Below are 23,493 nucleotides of genomic sequence, written 5' to 3'. Positions count from 1 at the left end.
CCTCCTGTTTGGCCCAGTTTGCAATTTCTGCGGAAGATGAACAGGAATAGCGAGAACCAATGAGAGGCTAGCTGGAGGTGTCTGGACGGGCAAATTTAACTCTCATTTCCCACCAGGAAGAGGAAATAACCAAAGGCTCAGCGTGCCGTACTAGAACCAGATTAGGGCCTGAAGCCATCCTGCGGTGTTGCGGCCAGCTCAAAAGAAAGCGAGTTGAAGAAAGGAGCTCAGGGGCACTGTAATTCACAAACCTGCAGAGTTATAAATGACAGCTATCGTCCAAAAATAGACTGAAGTAAGGCTGCCAAGAGGACTTGAAAGCGGGGCAGAATTGCAGGAAACCGATTTCAGGAGGTAGACTGGAATTGCATTGAAAGCATAGGAAAAGAGGCAGAACGTCCACAATGATGCACTTGGCCAAAAAGGGCGTATGCGTTTTTTCCTGAATATATTCAGGAAAAAACGCATATGCCCTTTTTGGCCAACCAAGCAAGCTTGCAAAGGAAATCTGCACTACAATGAAGTCTCACTTCCCCCCGGTCAAAAGGGCCATCTGAAAAAAGTGTAAAATCCAGAAAGGCAGGACAGGCCATGGAGAACTGGGAGCCCTGTTATGCTGATGGGCGGGATGTAAATTGCCAACAACCACTCGGGAGAAGTGTATGGTGTTTCCTGAAACATCTAAAAAACAAAGCAACAGAACCTAGGGCACTTCCACTTATGGTCCTATAGCTTAGGGAAATTAAAATCAAAAAGACACAGCCACCCCAAAGTTTGGAACGGCTCTGTTTACAAGAACCTCGTTTACAGTACAAGTTCAACATCGCAGAAAGTGAAAAATGGATAAAGAAGTTGTGGTATTTACTTACAAAGCAATATCACTCAGCAATGAAATCTGTGTCATCAGGCCCTTAGCAGCACAATGAGTGGATTCAGGTATGATGATTCTAACTGAAGTAAGTCACACAGAAAAAGAAACATCATAAGATATCAGTAATACACGGAATGGAAACTTGGCTACACAGGAACTGAATTAAAAACAGCACAGGGTCTCAAATTTAGAAAACCAACTTATGCTTGCTTAAGGGTAAAGGTGAGTTGGGGTGCTGCATAAAACCAGAGATTGAAATGAGCACAGATAAAGTTCCTTAAGCCAAATATGGAATAGACAAGAGCTACTCCTTGCTCAACGAAATGGACTCAACACCGCATATTAAACGACTAACAATGTACCTGACTAGTAAGTATCTTAAAATCTATAGATTGCTATGTCTCCAAAAGAGAATCAAGCATGTGAAAAGGGGCATAAACGCAGCAGTGATAGGATTGGAGAGGTTCGGTGAGCAAATGAAGACCCTTTGACGTCATATTGCATGGTACCCATTCCACGGGTTTCAACTACCCAGGTTTTAGGTATTCTTCCTTCAGCTAAAACATGCATGTGGAACCCAAGTATGATGAACCATGTGAACGGGAGACGTGTTCAAATATGTCTCAGTTTTCCTCCCCTGGTACTCGGGTGCAACATTCCAGACGCTTTACAAACACTCTCCCCACTTGGAGAGTCAGCGCCTTTAACCTCCTGTTTGGCCCAGTTTGCAATTTCTGCGGAAGATGAACAGGAATAGCGAGAACCAATGAGAGACTAGCTGGAGGTGTCTGGACGGGCAAATTTAACTCTCATTTCCCACCAGGAAGAGGAAATAACCAAAGGCTCAGCGTGCCGTGCCGGAACCAGATTAGGGCCTGAAGCCATCCTGCGTTGTTGCGGCCAGGTCACAAGAAAGCGAGTTGAAGAAAGGAGCTCAGGGGCACTGTAATTCACAAACCTGCAGAGTTATAAATGACAGCTATCGTCCAAAAATAGACTGAAGTAAGGCTGCCAAGAGGACTTGAAAGCGGGGCAGAATTGCAGGAAACCGATTTCAGGATGTAGACTGGAATTGCATTGAAAGCATAGGAAAAGAGGCAGAACGTCCACAATGATGCACTTGGCCAAAAAGGGCGTATGCGTTTTTTCCTGAATATATTCAGGAAAAAACGCATACGCCCTTTTTGGCCAACCAAGCAAGCTTGCAAAGGAAATCTGCACTACAATGAAGTCTCACTTCCCCCCGGTCAAAAGGGCCATCTGAAAAAAGTGTAAAATCCAGAAAGGCAGGACAGGCCATGGAGAACTGGGAGCCTTGTTATGCTGATGGGCGGGATGTAAATTGCCAACAACCACTTGGGAGAAGTGTATGGTGTTTCCTGAAACATCTAAAAAACAAAGCAACAGAACCTAGGGCACTTCCACTTACGGTCCTATAGCTTAGGGAAATTAAAATCAAAAAGACGCAGCCACCCCAAAGTTTGGGACGCCTCTGTTTACAAGAACGTCGTTTACAGTACAAGTTCAACATCGCAGAAAGTGAAAAATGGATAAAGAAGTTGTGGTATTTACTTACAAAGCAATATCACTCAGCAATGAAATCTGTGTCATCAGGCCCTTAGCAGCACAATGAGTGGATTCAGGTATGATGATTCTAACTGAAATAAGTCACACAGAAAAAGAAACATCATAAGATATCAGTAATACACGGAATGTAAACTTGGCTACACAGGAACTGAATTACAGAACAGAACAGGGTCTCAAATTTAGAAAACCAACTTATGCTTGCTTAAGGGTAAAGGTGAGTTGGGGTGCTGCATAAAACCAGAGATTGAAATGAGCACAGATAAAGTTCCTTAAGTCAAATATGGAATAGACAAGAGCTACTCCTTGCTCAACGAAATGGACTCAACACCGCATATTAAACGCCTAAGAATGTACCTGACTAGTAAGTATCGTAAAACCTATGGATTGCTATGTCTCCAAAAGAGAATCAAGCATGTGTACAGGGGCATAAACGCAGCAGTGATAGGATTGGAGAGGTTCGGTGAGCAAATGAAGACCCTTTGAAATCATATTGCATGGTACCCATTAAACGGGTCTCAACTACCCAGGTTTTAGGTATTCCTCCTTAAGCTAAAACATGCATGTGGAACCCAAGTATGATCAACCATGTGAACTGGAGACGTGTTCAAATATGTCTCAGTTTTCCTCCCCTGGTACTCGGGTGCAACATTCCAGACGCTTTACTAACACTCTCCCCACTTGGAGAGTCAGCGCCTTTAACCTCCTGTTTGGCCCAGTTTGCAATTTCTGCGGAAGATGAACAGGAATAGCGAGAACCAATGAGAGGCTAGCTGGAGGTGTCTGGACGGGCAAATTTAACTCTCATTTCCCACCAGGAAGAGGAAATAACCAAAGGCTCAGCGTGCCGTACTAGAACCAGATTAGGGCCTGAAGCCATCCTGCGGTGTTGCGGCCAGCTCAAAAGAAAGCGAGTTGAAGAAAGGAGCTCAGGGGCACTGTAATTCACAAACCTGCAGAGTTATAAATGACAGCTATCGTCCAAAAATAGACTGAAGTAAGGCTGCCAAGAGGACTTGAAAGCGGGGCAGAATTGCAGGAAACCGATTTCAGGAGGTAGACTGGAATTGCATTGAAAGCATAGGAAAAGAGGCAGAACGTCCACAATGATGCACTTGGCCAAAAAGGGCGTATGCGTTTTTTCCTGAATATATTCAGGAAAAAACGCATACGCCCTTTTTGGCCAACCAAGCAAGCTTGCAAAGGAAATCTGCACTACAATGAAGTCTCACTTCCCCCCGGTCAAAAGGGCCATCTGAAAAAAGTGTAAAATCCAGAAAGGCAGGACAGGCCATGGAGAACTGGGAGCCCTGTTATGCTGATGGGCGGGATGTAAATTGCCAACAACCACTCGGGAGAAGTGTATGGTGTTTCCTGAAACATCTAAAAAACAAAGCAACAGAACCTAGGGCACTTCCACTTATGGTCCTATAGCTTAGGGAAATTAAAATCAAAAAGACACAGCCACCCCAAAGTTTGGAACGGCTCTGTTTACAAGAACCTCGTTTACAGTACAAGTTCAACATCGCAGAAAGTGAAAAATGGATAAAGAAGTTGTGGTATTTACTTACAAAGCAATATCACTCAGCAATGAAATCTGTGTCATCAGGCCCTTAGCAGCACAATGAGTGGATTCAGGTATGATGATTCTAACTGAAATAAGTCACACAGAAAAAGAAACATCATAAGATATCAGTAATACACGGAATGGAATCTTGGCTACACAGGAACTGAATTACAGAACAGCACAGGGTCTCAAATTTAGAAAACCAACTTATGCTTGCTTAAGGGTAAAGGTGAGTTGGGGTGCTGCATAAAACCAGAGATTGAAATGAGCACAGATAAAGTTCCTTAAGCCAAATATGGAATAGACAAGAGCTACTCCTTGCTCAACGAAATGGACTCAACACCGCATATTAAACGACTAACAATGTACCTGACTAGTAAGTATCTTAAAATCTATAGATTGCTATGTCTCCAAAAGAGAATCAAGCATGTGAAAAGGGGCATAAACGCAGCAGTGATAGGATTGGAGAGGTTCGGTGAGCAAATGAAGACCCTTTGACGTCATATTGCATGGTACCCATTCCACGGGTTTCAACTACCCAGGTTTTAGGTATTCTTCCTTCAGCTAAAACATGCATGTGGAACCCAAGTATGATGAACCATGTGAACGGGAGACGTGTTCAAATATGTCTCAGTTTTCCTCCCCTGGTACTCGGGTGCAACATTCCAGACGCTTTACAAACACTCTCCCCACTTGGAGAGTCAGCGCCTTTAACCTCCTGTTTGGCCCAGTTTGCAATTTCTGCGGAAGATGAACAGGAATAGCGAGAACCAATGAGAGACTAGCTGGAGGTGTCTGGACGGGCAAATTTAACTCTCATTTCCCACCAGGAAGTGGAAATAACCAAAGGCTCAGCGTGCCGTGCCGGAACCAGATTAGGGCCTGAAGCCATCCTGCGTTGTTGCGGCCAGGTCACAAGAAAGCAAGTTGAAGAAAGGAGCTCAGGGGCACTGTAATTCACAAACCTGCAGAGTTATAAATGACAGCTATCGTCCAAAAATAGACTGAAGTAAGGCTGCCAAGAGGACTTGAAAGCGGGGCAGAATTGCAGGAAACCGATTTCAGGATGTAGACTGGAATTGCATTGAAAGCATAGGAAAAGAGGCAGAACGTCCACAATGATGCACTTGGCCAAAAAGGGCGTATGCGTTTTTTCCTGAATATATTCAGGAAAAAACGCATACGCCCTTTTTGACCAACCAAGCAAGCTTGCAAAGGAAATCTGCACTACAATGAAGTCTCACTTCCCCCCGGTCAAAAGGGCCATCTGAAAAAAGTGTAAAATCCAGAAAGGCAGGACAGGCCATGGAGAACTGGGAGCCTTGTTATGCTGATGGGCGGGATGTAAATTGCCAACAACCACTTGGGAGAAGTGTATGGTGTTTCCTGAAACATCTAAAAAACAAATCAACAGAACCTAGGGCACTTCCACTTATGGTCCTATAGCTTAGGGAAATTAAAATCAAAAAGACGCAGCCACCCCAAAGTTTGGGACGCCTCTGTTTACAAGAACGTCGTTTACAGTACAAGTTCAACATCGCAGAAAGTGAAAAATGGATAAAGAAGTTGTGGTATTTACTTACAAAGCAATATCACTCAGCAATGAAATCTGTGTCATCAGGCCCTTAGCAGCACAATGAGTGGATTCAGGTATGATGATTCTAACTGAAATAAGTCACACAGAAAAAGAAACATCATAAGATATCAGTAATACACGGAATGTAAACTTGGCTACACAGGAACTGAATTACAGAACAGAACAGGGTCTCAAATTTAGAAAACCAACTTATGCTTGCTTAAGGGGAAAGGTGAGTTGGGGTGCTCCATAAAACCAGAGATTGAAATGAGCACAGATAAAGTTCCTTAAGTCAAATATGGAATAGACAAGAGCTACTCCTTGCTCAACGAAATGGACTCAACACCGCATATTAAACGCCTAAGAATGTACCTGACTAGTAAGTATCTTAAAACCTATGGATTGCTATGTCTCCGAAAGAGAATCAAGCATGTGTACAGGGGCATAAACGCAGCAGTGATAGGATTGGAGAGGTTCGGTGAGCAAATGAAGACCCTTTGAAGTCATATTGCATGGTACCCATTCCACGGGTTTCAACTACCCAGGTTTTAGGTATTCTTCCTTCAGCTAAAACATGCATGTGGAACCCAGAGTATGATCAACCATGTGATCGGGAGACGTGTTCAAATATGTCTCAGTTTTCCTCCCCTGGTACTCGGGTGCAACATTCCAGACGCTTTACTAACACTCTCCCCACTTGGAGAGTCAGCGCCTTTAACCTCCTGTTTGGCACAGTTTGCAATTTCTGCGGAAGATGAACAGGAATAGCGAGAACCAATGAGAGGCTAGCTGGAGGTGTCTGGACGGGCAAATTTAACTCTCATTTCCCACCAGGAAGAGGAAATAACCAAAGGCTCAGCGTGCCGTGCCGGAACCAGATTAGGGCCTGAAGCCATCCTGCGGTGTTGCGGCCAGGTCACAAGAAAGCGAGTTGAAGAAAGGAGCTCAGGGACACTGTAATTCACAAACCTGCAGAGTTATAAATGACAGCTATCGTCCAAAAATATACTGAAGTAAGGCTGCCAAGAGGACTTGAAAGCAGGGCAGAATTGCAGGAAACCGATTTCAGGAGGTAGACTGGAATTGCATTGAAAGCATAGGAAAAGAGGCAGAACGTCCACAATGATGCACTTGGCCAAAAAGGGCGTATGCGTTTTTTCCTGAATATATTCAGGAAAAAACGCATACGCCCTTTTTGGCCAACCAAGCAAGTTTGCAAAGGAAATCTGCACTACAATGAAGTCTCACTTCCCCCCGGTCAAAAGGGCCATCTGAAAAAAGTGTAAAATCCAGAAAGGCAGGACAGGCCATGGAGAACTGGGAGCCTTGTTATGCTGATGGGCGGGATGTAAATTGCCAACAGACACTTGGGAGAAGTGTATGGTGTTTCCTGAAACATCTAAAAAACAAAGCAACAGAGCCTAGGGCACTTCCACTTATGGTCCTATAGCTTAGGGAAATTAAAATCAAAAAGACACAGCCAACCCAAAGTTTGGGACGCCTCTGTTTACAAGAACCTCGTTTACCGTACAAGTTCAATATCACAGAAAGTGAAAAATGGATAAAGAACTTGTGGTACTTACGTACAATGCAGTATCACTCAGCAATGAAATCTATGTCATCAGGCCCGTAGCAGCATAATGAGTGGATTCAGGTACGATGATTCTAACTGAAATAAGTCACACAGAAAAAGAAACATCATAAGATATCACTAATACACGGATGTAAACTTGGCTACACAGGAACTGAATTACAGAACAGAACAGGGTCTCAAATTTAGAAAACCAACTTATGCTTGCTTAAGGGGAAAGGTGAGTTGGGGTGCTGCATAAAACCAGAGATTGAAATGAGCACAGATAAAGTTCCTTAAGTCAAATATGGAATAGACAAGAGCTACTCCTTGCTCAACGAAATGGACTCAACACCGCATATTAAACGCCTAAGAATGTACCTGACTAGTAAGTATCTTAAAACCTATGGATTGCTATGTCTCCGAAAGAGAATCAAGCATGTGTACAGGGGCATAAACGCAGCAGTGATAGGATTGGAGAGGTTCGGTGAGCAAATGAAGACCCTTTGAAGTCATATTGCATGGTACCCATTCCACGGGTTTCAACTACCCAGGTTTTAGGTATTCTTCCTTCAGCTAAAACATGCATGTGGAACCCAGAGTATGATCAACCATGTGATCGGGAGACGTGTTCAAATATGTCTCAGTTTTCCTCCCCTGGTACTCGGGTGCAACATTCCAGACGCTTTACTAACACTCTCTCCACTTGGAGAGTCAGCGCCTTTAACCTCCTGTTTGGCACAGTTTGCAATTTCTGCGGAAGATGAACAGGAATAGCGAGAACCAATGAGAGGCTAGCTGGAGGTGTCTGGACGGGCAAATTTAACTCTCATATCCCACCAGGAGGAGGAAATAACCAAAGGCTCAGCGTGCCGTGCCAGAACCAGATTAGGGCCTGAAACCATCCTGCGGTGTTGCGGCCAGGTCACAAGAAAGCGAGTTGAAGAAAGGAGCTCAGGGGCACTGTAATTCACAAACCTGCAGAGTTATAAATGACAGCTATCGTCCAAAAATATACTGAAGTAAGGCTGCCAAGAGGACTTGAAAGCGGGGCAGAATTGCAGGAAACCGATTTCAGGAGGTAGACTGAAATTGCATTGAAAGCATAGGAAAAGAGGCAGAACGTCCACAATGATGCACTTGGCCAAAAAGGGCGTATGCGTTTTTTCCTGAATATATTCAGGAAAAAACGCATACGCCCTTTTTGGCCAACCAAGCAAGCTTGCAAAGGAAATCTGCACTACAATGAAGTCTCACTTCCCCCCCGGTCAAAAGGGCCATCTGAAAAAAGTGTAAAATCCAGAAAGGCAGGACAGGCCATGGAGAACTGGGAGCCTTGTTATGCTGATGGGCGGGATGTAAACTGCAAACAACCACTCGGGAGAAGTGTATGGTGTTTCCTGAAACATCTAAAAAACAAAGCAACAGAACCTAGGGCACTTCCACTTATGGTCCTATAGCTTAGGGAAATTAAAATCAAAAAGACACAGCCACCCCAAAGTTTGGAACGGCTCTGTTTACAAGAACCTCGTTTACAGTACAAGTTCAACATCGCAGAAAGTGAAAAATGGATAAAGAAGTTGTGGTATTTGCTTACAAAGCAATATCACTCAGCAATGAAATCTGTGTCATCAGGCCCTTAGCAGCACAATGAGTGGATTCAGGTATGATGATTCTAACTGAAATAAGTCACACAGAAAAAGAAACATCATAAGATATCAGTAATACACGGAATGGAAACTTGGCTACACAGGAACTGAATTACAGAACAGAACAGAGTCTCAAATTTAGAAAACCAACTTATGCTTGCTTAAGGGTAAAGGTGAGTTGGGGTGCTGCATAAAACCAGAGATTGAAATGAGCACAGATAAAGTTCCTTAAGTCAAATATGGAATAGACAAGAGCTACTCCTTGCTCAACGAAATGGACTCAACACCGCATATTAAACGCCTAAGAATGTACCTGACTAGTAAGTATCTTAAAACCTATGGATTGCTATGTCTCCGAAAGGGAATCAAGCATGTGTACAGGGGCATAAACGCAGCAGTGATAGGATTGGAGAGGTTCGGTGAGCAAATGAAGACCCTTTGAAGTCATATTGCATGGTACCCATTCCACGGGTTTCAACTACCCAGGTTTTAGGTATTCTTCCTTCAGCTAAAACATGCATGTGGAACCCAAGTATGATCAATCATGTGATCGGTAGACGTGTTCAAATATGTCTCAGTTTTCCTCCCCTGGTACTCGGGTGCAACATTCCAGACGCTTTACTAACACTCTCCCCACTTGGAGAGTCAGCGCCTTTAACCTCCTGTTTGGCACAGTTTGCAATTTCTGCGGAAGATGAACAGGAATAGCGAGAACCAATGAGAGGCTAGCTGGAGGTGTCTGGACGGGCAAATTTAACTCTCATTTCCCACCAGGAGGAGGAAATAACCAAAGGCTCAGCGTGCCGTGCCAGAACCAGATTAGGGCCTGAAACCATCCTGCGGTGTTGCGGCCAGCTCACAAGAAAGCGAGTTGAAGAAAGGAGCTCAGGGGCACTGTAATTCACAAACCTGCAGAGTTATAAATGACAGCTATCGTCCAAAAATAGACTGAAGTAAGGCTGCCAAGAGGACTTGAAAGCGGGGCAGAATTGCAGGAAACCGATTTCAGGAGGTAGACTGGAATTGCATTGAAAGCATAGGAAAAGAGGCAGAACGTCCACAATGATGCACTTGGCCAAAAAGGGCGTATGCGTTTTTTCCTGAATATATTCAGGAAAAAACGCATACGCCCTTTTTGGCCAACCAAGCAAGTTTGCAAAGGAAATCTGCACTACAATGAAGTCTCACTTCCCCCCGGTCAAAAGGGCCATCTGAAAAAAGTGTAAAATCCAGAAAGGCAGGACAGGCCATGGAGAACTGGGAGCCTAGTTATGCTGATGGGCGGGATGTAAATTGCCAGCAGACACTCGGGAGAAGTGTATGGTGTTTCCTGAAACATCTAAAAAACAAAGCAACAGAACCTAGGGCACTTCCACTTATGGTCCTATAGCTTAGGGAAATTAAAATCAAAAAGACACAGCCACCCCAAAGTTTGGAACGGCTCTGTTGACAAGAACCTCGTTTACAGTACAAGTTCAACATCGCAGAAAGTGAAAAATGGATAAAGAACTTGTCGTATTTACTTACAAAGCAATATCACTCAGCAATGAAATCTGTGTCATCAGGCCCGTAGCAGCATAATGAGTGGATTCAGGTATGATGATTCTAACTGAAATAAGTCACACAGAAAAAGAAACATCATAAGATATCACTAATACACGGATGTAAACTTGGCTACACAGGAACTGAATTACAGAACAGAACAGGGTCTCAAATTTAGAAAACCAACTTATGCTTGCTTAAGGGGAAAGGTGAGTTGGGGTGCTGCATAAAACCAGAGATTGAAATGAGCACAGATAAAGTTCCTTAAGTCAAATATGGAATAGACAAGAGCTACTCCTTGCTCAACGAAATGGACTCAACACCGCATATTAAACGCCTAAGAATGTACCTGACTAGTAAGTATCTTAAAACCTATGGATTGCTATGTCTCCGAAAGAGAATCAAGCATGTGTACAGGGGCATAAACGCAGCAGTGATAGGATTGGAGAGGTTCGGTGAGCAAATGAAGACCCTTTGAAGTCATATTGCATGGTACCCATTCCACGGGTTTCAACTACCCAGGTTTTAGGTATTCTTCCTTCAGCTAAAACATGCATGTGGAACCCAGAGTATGATCAACCATGTGATCGGGAGACGTGTTCAAATATGTCTCAGTTTTCCTCCGCTGGTACTCGGGTGCAACATTCCAGACGCTTTACTAACACTCTCCCCACTTGGAGAGTCAGCGCCTTTAACCTCCTGTTTGGCACAGTTTGCAATTTCTGCGGAAGATGAACAGGAATAGCGAGAACCAATGAGAGGCTAGCTGGAGGTGTCTGGACGGGCAAATTTAACTCTCATTTCCCACCAGGAGGAGGAAATAACCAAAGGCTCAGCGTGCCGTGCCAGAACCAGATTAGGGCCTGAAACCATCCTGCGGTGTTGCGGCCAGGTCACAAGAAAGCGAGTTGAAGAAAGGAGCTCAGGGGCACTGTAATTCACAAACCTGCAGAGTTATAAATGACAGCTATCGTCCAAAAATATACTGAAGTAAGGCTGCCAAGAGGACTTGAAAGCGGGGCAGAATTGCAGGAAACCGATTTCAGGAGGTAGACTGAAATTGCATTGAAAGCATAGGAAAAGAGGCAGAACGTCCACAATGATGCACTTGGCCAAAAAGGGCGTATGCGTTTTTTCCTGAATATATTCAGGAAAAAACGCATACGCCCTTTTTGGCCAACCAAGCAAGCTTGCAAAGGAAATCTGCACTACAATGAAGTCTCACTTCCCCCCGGTCAAAAGGGCCATCTGAAAAAAGTGTAAAATCCAGAAAGGCAGGACAGGCCATGGAGAACTGGGAGCCTTGTTATGCTGATGGGCGGGATGTAAACTGCAAACAACGACTCGGGATAAGTGTATGGTGTTTCCTGAAACATCTAAAAAACAAAGCAACAGAACCTAGGGCACTTCCACTTATGGTCCTATAGCTTAGGGAAATTAAAATCAAAAAGACACAGCCACCCCAAAGTTTGGAACGGCTCTGTTTACAAGAACCTCGTTTACAGTACAAGTTCAACATCGCAGAAAGTGAAAAATGGATAAAGAAGTTGTGGTATTTGCTTACAAAGCAATATCACTCAGCAATGAAATCTGTGTCATCAGGCCCTTAGCAGCACAATGAGTGGATTCAGGTATGATGATTCTAACTGAAATAAGTCACACAGAAAAAGAAACATCATAAGATATCAGTAATACACGGAATGGAAACTTGGCTACACAGGAACTGAATTACAGAACAGAACAGGGTCTCAAATTTAGAAAACCAACTTATGCTTGCTTAAGGGTAAAGGTGAGTTGGGGTGCTGCATAAAACCAGAGATTGAAATGAGCACAGATAAAGTTCCTTAAGTCAAATATGGAATAGACAAGAGCTACTCCTTGCTCAACGAAATGGACTCAACACCGCATATTAAACGCCTAAGAATGTACCTGACTAGTAAGTATCTTAAAACCTATGGATTGCTATGTCTCCGAAAGGGAATCAAGCATGTGTACAGGGGCATAAACGCAGCAGTGATAGGATTGGAGAGGTTCGGTGAGCAAATGAAAACCCTTTGAAGTCATATTGCATGGTACCCATTACACGGGTCTTAACTCTCCAGTTTTAAGGTATTCTTCCTTCAGCTAAAACATGCATGTGGAACCCAAGTATGATCAACCATGTGAACGGGAGACATGTTCAAATATGTCTCAGTTTTCCTCCCCTGGTACTCGGGTGCAACATTCCAGAGGCTTTACTAACACTCTCCCCACTTGGAGAGTCAGCGCCTTTAACCTCCTGTTTGGCACAGTTTGCAATTGCTGCGGAAGATGAACAGGAATAGCGAGAACCAATGAGAGACTAGCTGGAGGTGTCTGGACGGGAAAATTTAACTCTCATTTCCCACCAGGAAGAGGAAATAACCAAAGGCTCAGCGTGCTGTGCCGGAACCAGATTAGGGCCTGAAGCCATCCTGCGGTGTTGCGGCCAGGTCACAAGAAAGCGAGTTGAAGAAAGGAGCTCAGGGACACTGTAATTCACAAACCTGCAGAGTTATAAATGACAGCTATCATCCAAAAATAGACTGAAGTAAGGCTGCCAAGAGGACTTGAAAGCGGGGCAGAATTGCAGGAAACCGATTTCAGGAGGTAGACTGGAATTGCATTGAAAGCATAGGAAAAGAGGCAGAACGTCCAAAATGATGCACTTGGCCAAAAAGGGCGTATGCGTTTTTTCCTGAATATATTCAGGAAAAAATGCATACGCCCTTTTTGGCCAACCAAGGAAGCTTGCAAAGGAAATCTGCACTACAATGAAGTCTCACTTCTCCCCGGTCAAAAGGGCCATCTGAATAAAGTGTAAAATCCAGAAAGGCAGGACAGGCCATGGAGAACTGGGAGCCTTGTTATGCTGATGGGCGGGATGTAAATTTCCAACAGACACTCAGGAGAAGTGTATGGTGTTTCCTGAAACATCTAAAAAACAAAGCAACAGAGCCTAGGGCACTTCCACTTATGGTCCTATAGCTTAGGGAAATTAAAATCAAAAAGACACAGCCACCCCAAAGTTTGGAACGGCTCTGTTTACAAGAACCTCGTTTACAGTACAAGTTCAACATCGCAGAAAGTGAAAAATGGATAAAGAAGTTGTGGTATTCACTTACAAAGCAATATCACTCAGCAATGAAATCTATGTCATCAGGCCCTTAGCAGCAATATGAGTGGATTCAGGTATGATGATTCTAACTGAAATAAGTCACACAGAAAAAGAAACATCATAAGATATCAGTAATACACGGATTGGAAACTTGGCTACACAGGAACTGAATTACAGAACAGAACAGGGTCTCAAATTTAGAAAACCAACTTATGCTTGCTTAAGGGTAAAGGTGAGTTGGGGTGCTGCATAAAACCAGAGATTGAAATGAGCACAGATAAAGTTCCTTAAGTCAAATATGGAATAGACAAGAGCTACTCCTTGCTCAACGAAATGGACTCAACACCGCATATTAAACGCCTAAGAATGTACCTGACTAGTAAGTATCTTAAAACCTATGGATTGCTATGTCTCCGAAAGAGAATCAAGCATGTGTACAGGGGCATAAACGCAGCAGTGATAGGATTGGAGAGGTTCGGTGAGCAAATGAAGACCCTTTGAAGTCATATTGCATGGTACCCATTACACGGATCTCAACTCTCCAGGTTTAAGGTATTCTTCCTTCTGCTAAAACATGCATGTGGAACCTAGACTATGATCAACCATGTGATCGGGAGACGTGTTCAAATATGTCTCAGTTTTCGTACCCTGGTACTCGGGTGCAACATTCCAGACACTTTACTAACACTCTCCCGACTTGGAGAGTCAGTCCCTTTAACCTCCTGTTTGGCCCAGTTTGCAATTTCTGCGGAAGATGAACAGGAATAGCGAGAACCAATGAGAGACTAGCTGGAGGTGTCTGGACGGGCAAATTTAACTCTCATTTCCCACCAGGAAGAGGAATTAACCAAAGGCTCAGCGTGCCGTGCCGGAACCAGATTAGGGCTTGAAGACATCTTGCGGTGTTGCGGCCAGCTCACAAGAAAGCGAGTTGAAGAAAGGAGCTCAGGGGCACTGTAATTCACAAACCTGCAGAGTTATAAATGACAGCTATCGTCCAAAAATACACTGAAGTGAGGCTGCCAAAAGGACTTGAAAGCGGGGCAGAATTGCAGGAAACCGATTTCAGGAGGTAGACTGGAATTGCATTGAAAGCATAGGAAAAGAGGCAGTACGTCCACAATGATGCACTTGGCCAAAAAGGGCGTATGCGTTTTTTCCTGAATATATTCAGGAAAAAACGCATACGCCCTTTTTGGCCAACCAAGCAAACTTGCAAAGGAAATCTGCACTACAATGAAGTCTCACCTCCCCCCGGTCAAAAGGGCCATCTGAAAAAAGTGTAAAATCCAGAAAGGCAGGACAGGCCATGGAGAACTGGGAGCCTTGTTATGCTGATGGGCGGGATGTAAATTGCCAACAGCCACTGGGGAGAAGTGTATGGTGTTTCCTGAAACATCTAAAAAACAAAGCAACAGAACCTAGGGCACTGCCACTTATGGTCCTATAGATTAGGGAAATTAAAATCAAAAAGACACAGCCACCCCAAATTTTGGGAGGCCTCTGTTCACAAGAACCTCGTTTACCGTACAATTTCAATATCACAGAAAGTGAAAAATGGATAAAGAACTTGTGGTACTTACGTACAATGCAGTATCACTCAGCAATGAAATCTATGTCATCAGGCCCGTAGCAGCATAATGAGTGGATTCAGGTACGATGATTCTAACTGAAATAAGTCACACAGAAAAAGAAACATCATAAGATATCACTAATACACGGAATGGAAACTTGGCTACACAGGAACTGCATTCCAAAACAGAACAGGGTCTCAAATTTAGAAAACCAACTTATGCTTGCTTAAGGGGAAAGGTGAGTTGGGGTGCTGCATAAAACCAGAGATTGAAATGAGCACAGATAAAGTTCCTTAAGCCAAATATGGAATAGACAAGAGCTACTCCTTGCTCAACGAAATGGACTCAAAACCCCATATTAAACGCCTAAGAATGTACCTGACTAGTAAGTATCTTAAAACCTATGGATTGCTATGTCTCCAAAAGAGAATCAAGCGTGTGTACAGGGGCATAAACGCAGCAGTGATAGGATTGGAGAGGTTCGGTGAGCAAATGAAGACCCTTTGAAGTCATATTGCATGGTACCCATTACACGGGTCTCAACTCTCCAGGTTTAAGGTATTCTTCCTTCAGCTAAAACATGCATGTGGAACCCAGAGTATGATCAACCGTGTGAACGGGAGACGTGTTCAAATATGTCTCAGTTTTCCTCCCCTGGTACTCGGGTGCAACATTCCAGAGGCTTTACTAACACTCTCCCCACTTGGAGAGTCAGTCCCTTTAACCTCCTGGTTGGCCCAGTTTGCAATTTCTGCGGAAGATGAACAGGAATAGCGAGAACCAATGAGAGGCTAGCAGGAGGTGTCTGGACGGGCAAATTTAACTCTCATTTCCCACCAGGAGGAGGAAATAACCAAAGGCTCAGCGTGCCGTACTGGGACCAGATTAGGGCCTGAAGCCATCCTTCGGTGTTGCGGCCAGGTCACAAGAAAGCGAGTTGAAGAAAGGAGCTCAGGGGCACTGTAATTCACAAACCTGCAGAGTTATAAATGACAGCTATCGTCCAAAAATAGACTGAAGTAAGGCTGCCAAGAGGATTTGAAAGCGGGGCAGAATTGCAGGAAACCGATTTCAGGAGGTAGACTGGAATTGCATTGAAAGCATAGGAAAAGAGGCAGAACGTCCACAATGATGCACTTGGCCAAAAAGGGCGTATGCGTTTTTTCCTGAATATATTCAGGAAAAAACGCATACGCCCTTTTTGGCCAACCAAGCAAGCTTGCAAAGGAAATCTGCACTACAATGAAGTCTCACTTCCCCCCGGTCAAAAGGGCCATCTGAAAAAAGTGTAAAATCCAGAAAGGCAGGACAGGCCATGGAGAACTGGGAGCCTTGTTATGCTGATGGGCGGGATGTAAATTGCCAACAACCACTCGGGAGAAGTGTATGGTGTTTCCTGAAACATCTAAAAAACAAAGCAACAGAACCTAGGGCACTTCCAATTATGGTCCTATAGCTTAGGGAAATTAAAATCAAAAAGACACAGCCACCCCAAAGTTTGGAACGGCTCTGTTTACAAGAACCTCGTTTACAGTACAAGTTCAACATCGCAGAAAGTGAAAAATGGATAAAGAAGTTGTGGTATTTACTTACAAAGCAATATCACTCAGCAATGAAATCTGTGTCATCAGGCCCTTAGCAGCACAATGAGTGGATTCAGGTATGATGATTCTAACTGAAATAAGTCACACAGAAAAAGAAACATCATAAGATATCAGTAATACACGGAACGTAAACTTGGCTACACAGGAACTGAATTACAGAACAGAACAGGGTCTCAAATTTAGAAAACCAACTTATGCTTGCTTAAGGGTAAAGATGAGTTGGGGTGCTGCATAAAACCAGAGATTGAAATGAGCACAGATAAAGTTCCTTAAGCCAAATATGGAATAGACAAGAGCTACTCCTTGCTCAACGAAATGGACTCAACACCGCATATTAAAAGCCTAAGAATGTACCTGACTAGTAAGTATCTTAAAACCTATAGATTGCTATGTCTCCGAAAGAGAATCAAGCATGTGTACAGGGGCATCAACGTAGCAGTGATAGGATTGGAGAGGTTCGGTGAGCAAATGAAGACCCTTTGAAGTCATATTGCATGGTACCCATTCCACGGGTTTCAACTACCCAGGTTTTAGGTATTCTTCCTTCAGCTAAAACATGCATGTGGAACCCAGAGTATGATCAACCATGTGATCGGGAGATGTGTTCAAATATGTCTCAGTTTTCGTACCCTGGTACTCGGGTGCAACATTCCAGACGCTTTACTAACACTCTCCCCACTTGGAGAGTCAGCACCTTTAACCTCCTGTTTGGCACAGTTTGCAATTTCTGCAGAAGATGAACAGGAATAGCGAGAACCTATGAGAGGCTAGCTGGAGGTGTCTGGACGGGCAAATTTAACTCTCATTTCCCACCAGGAGGAGGAAATAACCAAAGGCTCAGCGTGCCGTGCCACAGCCAGATTAGGGCCTGAAGCCATCCTGCGGTGTTGCGGCCAGGTCACAAGAAAGCGAGTTGAAGAAAGGAGCTCAGGGGCACTGTAATTCACAAACCTGCAGAGTTATAAATGACAGCTATCGTCCAAAAATAGACTGAAGTAAGGCTGCCAAGAGGACTTGAAAGCGGGGCAGAATTGCAGGAAACCGATTTCAGGAGGTAGACTGGAATTGCATTGAAAGCATAGGAAAGGAGGCAGAACGTCCACAATGATGCACTTGGCCAAAAAGGGCGTATGCGTTTTTTCCTGAATATATTCAGGAAAAAACGCATACGCCCTTTTTGGCCAACCAAGCAAACTTGCAAAGGAAATCTGCACTACAATGAAGTCTCACTTCTCCCCGGTCAAAAGGGCCATCTTAAAAAAGTGTAAAATCCAGAAAGGCAGGACAGGCCATGGAGAACTGGGAGCCTTGTTATGCTGATGGGCGGGATGTAAATTGCCAACAGACACTCAGGAGAAGTGTATGGTGTTTCCTGAAACATCTAAAAAACAAAGCAACAGAGCCTAGGGCACTTCCACTATGGTCCTATAGCTTAGGGAAATTAAAATCAAAAAGACACAGCCACCCCAAAGTTTGGGACGCCTCCGTTTACAAGAACCTCGTTTACCATACAAGTCCTTATCACAGAAAGTGAAAAATGGATAAAGAACTTGTGGTACTTACGTACAATGCAGTATCACTCAGCAATGAAATCTATGTCATCAGGCCCGTAGCAGCATAATGAGTGGATTCAGGTACGATGATTCTAACTGAAATAAGTCACACAGAAAAAGAAACATCATAAGATATCAGTAATACACGGAATGTAAACTTGGCTACACAGGAACTGCATTCCAAAACAGAACAGGGTCTCAAATTTAGAAAACAAACTTATGCTTGCTTAAGGGGAAAGGTGAGTTGGGGTGCTGCATAAGACCAGAGATTGAAATGAGCACAGATAAAGTTCCTTAAGCCAAATATGGAATAGACAAGAGCTACTCCTTGCTCAACGAAATGGACTCAAAACCCCATATTAAACGCCTAAGAATGTACCTGACTAGTATGTATCTTAAAACCTATGGATTGCTATGTCTCCAAAAGAGAATCAAGCATGTGTACAGGGGCATAAACGCAGCAGTGATAGGATTGGAGAGGTTCGGTGAGCAAATGAAGACCCTTTGAAGTCATATTGCATGGTACCCATTACACGGGTCTCAACTCTCCAGGTTTAAGGTATTCTTCCTTCAGCTAAAACATGCATGTGGAACCCAGAGTATGATCAACCGTGTGAACGGGAGACGTGTTCAAATATGACTCAGTTTTCCTCCCCTGGTGCTCGGGTGCAACATTCCAGACGCTTAACTAACACTCTCCCGACTTGGAGAGTCAGTTCCTTTAACCTCCTGTTTGGCCCAGTTTGCAATTTCTGCGGAAGATGAACAGGAATAGCGAGAACCAATGAGCGGCTAGCTGGAGGTGTCTGGACGGGCAAATTTAACTCTCATTTCCCACCAGGAAGAGGAAATAACCAAAGGCTCACCGTGCCGTACTGGAACCAGATTAGGGCCTGAAGCCATCCTGCGGTGTTGCGGCCAGCTCAAAAGAAAGCGAGTTGAAGAAAGGAGCTCAGTGGCACTGTAATTCACAAACCTGCAGAGTTATAAATGACAGCTATCGTCCAAAAATAGACTGAAGTAAGGCTGCCAAGAGGATTTGAAAGCGGGGCAGAATTGCAGGAAACCGATTTCAGGAGGTAGACTGGAATTGCATTGAAAGCATAGGAAAAGAGGCAGAACGTCCACAATGATGCACTTGGCCAAAAAGGGCGTATGCGTTTTTTCCTGAATATATTCAGGAAAAAACGCATACGCCCTTTTTGGCCAACCAAGCAAGCTTGCAAAGGAAATCTGCACTACAATGAAGTCTCACTTCCCCCCGGTCAAAAGGGCCATCTGAAAAAAGTGTAAAATCCAGAAAGGCAGGACAGGCCATGGAGAACTGGGAGCCTTGTTATGCTGATGGGCGGGATGTAAATTGCCAACAGACACTCAGGAGAAGTGTATGGTGTTTCCTGAAACATCTAAAAAACAAAGCAACAGAGCCTAGGGCACTTCCACTTATGGTCCTATAGCTTAGGGAAATTAAAATCAAAAAGACACAGCCACCCCAAAGTTTGGGACGCCTCCGTTTACAAGAACCTCGTTTACCATACAAGTCCTTATCACAGAAAGTGAAAAATGGATAAAGAACTTGTGGTACTTACGTACAATGCAGTATCACTCAGCAATGAAATCTATGTCATCAGGCCCGTAGCAGCATAATGAGTGGATTCAGGTACGATGATTCTAACTGAAATAAGTCACACAGAAAAAGAAACATCATAAGATATCAGTAATACACGGAATGTAAACTTGGCTACACAGGAACTGCATTCCAAAACAGAACAGGGTCTCAAATTTAGAAAACAAACTTATGCTTGCTTAAGGGGAAAGGTGAGTTGGGGTGCTGCATAAGACCAGAGATTGAAATGAGCACAGATAAAGTTCCTTAAGCCAAATATGGAATAGACAAGAGCTACTCCTTGCTCAACGAAATGGACTCAAAACCCCATATTAAACGCCTAAGAATGTACCTGACTAGTATGTATCTTAAAACCTATGGATTGCTATGTCTCCAAAAGAGAATCAAGCGTGTGTACAGGGGCATAAACGCAGCAGTGATAGGATTGGAGAGGTTCGGTGAGCAAATGAAGACCCTTTGAAGTCATATTGCATGGTACCCATTACACGGGTCTCAACTCTCCAGGTTTAAGGTATTCTTCCTTCAGCTAAAACATGCATGTGGAACCCAGAGTATGATCAACCGTGTGAACGGGAGACGTGTTCAAATATGTCTCAGTTTTCCTCCCCTGCTGCTCGGGTGCAACATTCCAGACGCTTAACTAACACTCTCCCGACTTGGAGAGTCAGTTCCTTTAACCTCCTGTTTGGCCCAGTTTGCAATTTCTGCGGAAGATGAACAGGAATAGCGAGAACCAATGAGCGGCTAGCTGGAGGTGTCTGGACGGGCAAATTTAACTCTCATTTCCCACCAGGAAGAGGAAATAACCAAAGGCTCACCGTGCCGTACTGGAACCAGATTAGGGCCTGAAGCCATCCTGCGGTGTTGCGGCCAGCTCAAAAGAAAGCGAGTTGAAGAAAGGAGCTCAGGGGCACTGTAATTCACAAACCTGCAGAGTTATAAATGACAGCTATCGTCCAAAAATAGACTGAAGTAAGGCTGCCAAGAGGATTTGAAAGCGGGGCAGAATTGCAGGAAACCGATTTCAGGAGGTAGACTGGAATTGCATTGAAAGCATAGGAAAAGAGGCAGAACGTCCACAATGATGCACTTGGCCAAAAAGGGCGTATGCGTTTTTTCCTGAATATATTCAGGAAAAAACGCATACGCCCTTTTTGGCCAACCAAGCAAGCTTGCAAAGGAAATCTGCACTAAAATGAAGTCTCACTTCCCCCCGGTCAAAAGGGCCATCTGAAAAAAGTGTAAAATCCAGAAAGGCAGGACAGGCCATGGAGAACTGGGAGCCTTGTTATGCTGATGGGCGGGATGTAAATTGCCAACAGACACTCAGGAGAAGTGTACGGTGTTTCCTGAAACATCTAAAAAACAAAGCAACAGAGCGTAGGGCACTTCCACTTATGGTCCTATAGCTTAGGGAAATTAAAATCAAAAAGACACAGCCACCCCAAAGTTTGGGACACCTCCGTTTACAAGAACCTCGTTTACCGTACAAGTTCAATATCACAGAAAGTGAAAAATGGATAAAGAACTTGTGGTACTTACGTACAATGCAGTATCCCTCAGCAATGAAATCTATGTCATCAGGCCCGTAGCAGCATAATGAGTGGATTCAGGTACGATGATTCTAACTGAAATAAGTCACACAGAAAAAGAAACATCATAAGATATCAGTAATACACGGAATGTAAACTTGGCTACACAGGAACTGCATTCCAAAACAGAACAGGGTCTCAAATTTAGAAAACCAACTTATGCTTGCTTAAGGGGAAAGGTGAGTTGGGGTGCTGCATAAGACCAGAGATTGAAATGAGCACAGATAAAGTTCCTTAAGCCAAATATGGAATAGACAAGAGCTACTCCTTGCTCAACGAAATGGACTCAAAACCCCATATTAAACGCCTAAGAATGTACCTGACTAGTATGTATCTTAAAACCTATGGATTGCTATGTCTCCAAAAGAGAATCAAGCGTGTGTACAGGGGCATAAACGCAGCAGTGATAGGATTGGAGAGGTTCGGTGAGCAAATGAAAACCCTTTGAAGTCATATTGCATGGTACCCATTCCACGGGTCTCAACTCTCCAGGTTTAAGGTATTCTTCCTTCAGCTAAAACATGCATGTGGAACCCAGAGTATGATCAACCGTGTGAACGGGAGACGTGTTCAAATATGTCTCAGTTTTCCTCCCCTGGTGCTCGGGTGCAACATTCCAGACGCTTAACTAACACTCTCCCTACTTGGAGAGTCAGTCCCTTTAACCTCCTGTTTGGCCCAGTTTGCAATTTCTGCGGAAGATGAACAGGAATAGCGAGAACCAATGAGCGGCTAGCTGGAGGTGTCTGGACGGGCAAATTTAACTCTCATTTCCCACCAGGAAGAGGAAATAACCAAAGGCTCACCGTGCCGTACTGGAACCAGATTAGGGCCTGAAGCCATCCTGCGGTGTTGCGGCCAGCTCAAAAGAAAGCGAGTTGAAGAAAGGAGCTCAGGGGCACTGTAATTCACAAACCTGCAGAGTTATAAATGACAGCTATCGTCCAAAAATAGACTGAAGTAAGGCTGCCAAGAGGATTTGAAAGCGGGGCAGAATTGCAGGAAACCGATTTCAGGAGGTAGACTGGAATTGCATTGAAAGCATAGGAAAAGAGGCAGAACGTCCACAATGATGCACTTGGCCAAAAAGGGCGTATGCGTTTTTTCCTGAATATATTCAGGAAAAAACGCATACGCCCTTTTTGGCCAACCAAGCAAGCTTGCAAAGGAAATCTGCACTACAATGAAGTCTCACTTCCCCCCGGTCAAAAGGGCCATCTGAAAAAAGTGTAAAATCCAGAAAGGCAGGACAGGCCATGGAGAACTGGGAGCCTTGTTATGCTGATGGGCGGGATGTAAATTGCCAACAGACACTCAGGAGAAGTGTATGGTGTTTCCTGAAACATCTAAAAAACAAAGCAACAGAGCCTAGGGCACTTCCACTTATGGTCCTATAGCTTAGGGAAATTAAAATCAAAAAGACACAGCCACCCCAAAGTTTGGGACGCCTCCGTTTACAAGAACCTCGTTTACCATACAAGTCCTTATCACAGAAAGTGAAAAATGGATAAAGAACTTGTGGTACTTACGTACAATGCAGTATCACTCAGCAATGAAATCTATGTCATCAGGCCCGTAGCAGCATAATGAGTGGATTCAGGTACGATGATTCTAACTGAAATAAGTCACACAGAAAAAGAAACATCATAAGATATCAGTAATACACGGAATGTAAACTTGGCTACACAGGAACTGCATTCCAAAACAGAACAGGGTCTCAAATTTAGAAAACAAACTTATGCTTGCTTAAGGGGAAAGGTGAGTTGGGGTGCTGCATAAGACCAGAGATTGAAATGAGCACAGATAAAGTTCCTTAAGCCAAATATGGAATAGACAAGAGCTACTCCTTGCTCAACGAAATGGACTCAAAACCCCATATTAAACGCCTAAGAATGTACCTGACTAGTATGTATCTTAAAACCTATGGATTGCTATGTCTCCAAAAGAGAATCAAGCGTGTGTACAGGGGCATAAACGCAGCAGTGATAGGATTGGAGAGGTTCGGTGAGCAAATGAAGACCCTTTGAAGTCATATTGCATGGTACCCA

The 23,493-nt window shown here is 43.9% G+C and overlaps 1 long non-coding RNA gene across 2 annotated transcripts in view; it reads right to left on the bottom strand.

Annotated features, from left to right (window-relative positions):
- The window catches only part of LOC307181296, a 1,479,290-nt gene that overhangs the window by 50,188 nt on the left and 1,405,609 nt on the right, over positions 1–23,493 (bottom strand). The window contains exon 5 of one of the 2 annotated variants that reach the window (XR_013826371.1): positions 13,526–13,584. The exons of the other annotated variant lie outside the window; for it this stretch is intronic. This is a non-coding gene — a long non-coding RNA (uncharacterized lncRNA). Of the gene's footprint in view, positions 1–13,525; positions 13,585–23,493 lie in introns of those variants that run through there. 2 annotated transcript variants of the gene reach the window in all.

The sequence above is a fragment of the Stenella coeruleoalba genome, assembly GCF_951394435.1.
Source record: "Stenella coeruleoalba genome assembly, contig: scaffold_34, whole genome shotgun sequence".
NCBI lineage: Eukaryota > Metazoa > Chordata > Mammalia > Artiodactyla > Delphinidae > Stenella > Stenella coeruleoalba.
This window is presented reverse-complemented; position numbering and strand designations above follow the sequence as displayed.